Source organism: Conger conger, chromosome 4 (genome assembly GCF_963514075.1).
Source record: "Conger conger chromosome 4, fConCon1.1, whole genome shotgun sequence".
NCBI classification, from domain to species: Eukaryota; Metazoa; Chordata; class Actinopteri; order Anguilliformes; family Congridae; genus Conger; species Conger conger.
Genome location: NC_083763.1, coordinates 15326747 through 15329504, shown reverse-complemented (window position 1 = coordinate 15329504; position 2758 = coordinate 15326747). Strand labels below are relative to the sequence as shown.

Here is a 2758-nt window from a genome sequence, read left to right as displayed (position 1 = left end):
ATTTTGTTCATATTTGAAATAAAAGAAAATAAATCTTATTTAATGCCTTTCTTGCACATGGCTTCTGCCATAGGAAATGTGTTAAGTCATAGTGAGGCTTGGGAAAATCTATAAAAATAGTGAAACTGTATATGGGAATAATTAAATGGCCTAATTCCTAAAGTGAAAGATGTCCTTGAAATTGAACTTGTGCTTGAAGTTAAGCTACAAGATCATTTTGGCTAGTGATTCAAATGTACAAATGTACAGCTTCAAAAGGCATTATGTGGCCAAATGGGATGAAATAAGTTATTGTGAAGTGATTTAGGTATTTGATTGTCTTCCACTTCCTGTGGCCGTGGAACATAAAAATGATCTGGATGGGTCAGTCTGAGTAATCTGAAGATAATCTTTTTATTTTTTTTTATTTTTAAGAGTAGTAACCATTTAATATAGTGTTTGATTTTATTATTGGAAGTAGTAATGTGCAAGTTGATGTTTTTCTTTGAATTCTTTAGAGGAAAGCATTTGAAGAGGACCGAGCAACTTGGCTCAAACATCAGTTTCTGAACATGACTCCATTTACAGAACGCACAAAATCCCATACTCCAAAACCTCAAAGTGCCTTATCAGTTTGTAAGTGCAGGTCATGTTTTTACAAATGGTGAAATTATTTAATGTTGGGTCATTAATATATTTGGTCATATGAATCTTGTATGTCTACCTCTTTTTAAGCTATGAAAGTGCTGTGTGGATGTTGTAGTAAGCAAGGCATGATTTATGCTATAGGTACCGAGCCAGAGGTTAAAAATTCATCCACTCCTGCACGACTGGGTGAATCACCATCTCATACCACTTTTACCTCACCGAAAGCCGCCCCTGTGAGGATGCCATCTACAGCAGATCTCAACAATACTCTTTGTCTCGTCACTGACCACAGGTACACGCAAACTGTCATTTCCATGCATAAACATGGTCACTGCTTTGTAGTAGTATTATTATTATTATTATTATTATTACTATGTATGCTGCATACTTTCAGTTGTTTCTGCAATGGTTTTATTTTTATTATTCATTTTGCAGCTCAACAAAAGCACTACCAAAGAGGGGGAGTTGGCAAGACTCTGACATCATGCATAGCAGCAAACTTTCAATCAAATCAAGTTACTGCAATGGAACAGGTGACACAAGCATATTTTCTCATGCTGGAGAAGATGATGACCAAATCTAAGGCCATTTGGGACCACCTCAGTACTTTGTTTTGTTTTTTTAAGCCGTATCCATGAGTTTCATGAATGGATTTTGTTTTATAACATACCATGGTTTGATGAATCTGTAATGTTGGGGGTGACGGAGAGCCAGTTGCGACTAGGAGAAAACCCCTTCAAAAAGCGCGCACGCGAACGTGTTCGCCACTAATACTCCCAAAACCCAACGGAAGTAAATACTTTCCTTCTCCCGAGACAGAGGGAGGAACAAAAACAAACCCGAAGGCGACTCAGAATAACTAAACAGAAAAGAAGCCCAAAAACTGGCTGAGGAGAAAAATAAAACAACCCTTTAAAACTGGGCGAAATAACAAACCAAACTTGGTGCTTGTAAACCCTCAGTGATGTAGTGGACTGAGGAAATCCCGAAAAGAAAATACAACCTAGCAAAAAAAATGCTAGGCACAATAAAATAAAACCCACGAGACGCAGCTCGGGAATAAAAGACAAACAAAAATACAGTTACCGGGGACACCGTCCCTCTATCCACGACTCACACGAGTCTCAAATAAAAAGAACAAAGAACCTTAAAGGAAGGCGCCAGTGAACAAGAGCGACCAACTGCACGCCAACCTTACCCGCAATAGCAATCTCAATACTACCAGCACAATACCACATCCTGAGGCAGCCCGTGCAACCGGAACACGTGGTCAACCACCAACCATGCTGTCTCCACTGCCGATGGTAACTTGGGCAGTGCCACAAAGTGGGCCGCCTTGGAAAACCGATCCACCACCACTAAAATGACCGTTCTCCCCTCGGATGGTGGCAACCTCGTGATAAAATCCAGTGCGATGTGACTCCAGGACGTAACTGCCCCGCGGGAGGACTGTGGGAGCCCTTGCTGCGCGCGCAGACTGGGCACGCGACCACAAATTCGCGGACCTCCCTCTCCATCCCGGGCCACCAGAATCGCCGGGACAACAAATCTGCGGTGCGCCGAACCCCTGCTAAATGTGAGGCGTGCCCCCACTGCAGCACTTGGGACCGGACCCTCGCGGGCACAAAAAGACGATGCGGTGGACCCCCCCGTGGATCCGGATCTTGCCGTAGTGCTCTCCGCACTGCTGATTCAACCCCCCAAATGACTGGCGCCACGATCCGAACCCCAGACAGAATGGGTTCCGGATTGTGTTCCCGGTCAGTTTTATCATAAACCCGGGAGAGAGAGTCTGGTTTGATGTTTTTAGAACCTGGCCGGTATGTTACCGTAAACGAGAAACGCGCAAAAAATAGTGCCCAGCGGGCCTGATGGGAATTGCGCGTTTTAGCGGTCTGGATGTACTCCAGGTTCTTGTGGTCCGTCCACACTGTGAACGGATGTTCCGCCCCCTCCAGCCAGTGCCGCCACTCCTCCAAGGCTAATTTTACTGCCAGCAGTTCTCGATCCCCCACGTCGTAGTTTCTCTCAGCCTGAGACAGCGACCGAGAGAAAAACGCGCAGGGGTGCACCTTTTGATCTTAGGGAGACCGTTGTGAAAGAATGGCCCCCACCCCCAATTCAGACGCAT

The 2758-nt window shown here is 44.6% G+C and overlaps 1 long non-coding RNA gene across 1 annotated transcript; it reads left to right on the top strand.

Annotated features, from left to right (window-relative positions):
- Window positions 1-491: 491 nt before the first annotated feature.
- On the top strand, window positions 492-1629 carry LOC133125721 (uncharacterized). The gene is made up of 3 exons (XR_009708442.1): window positions 492-615; window positions 769-919; window positions 1063-1629. It is a non-coding gene; the product is annotated as an uncharacterized LOC133125721 (long non-coding RNA).
- Window positions 1630-2758: the final 1129 nt, after the last annotated feature.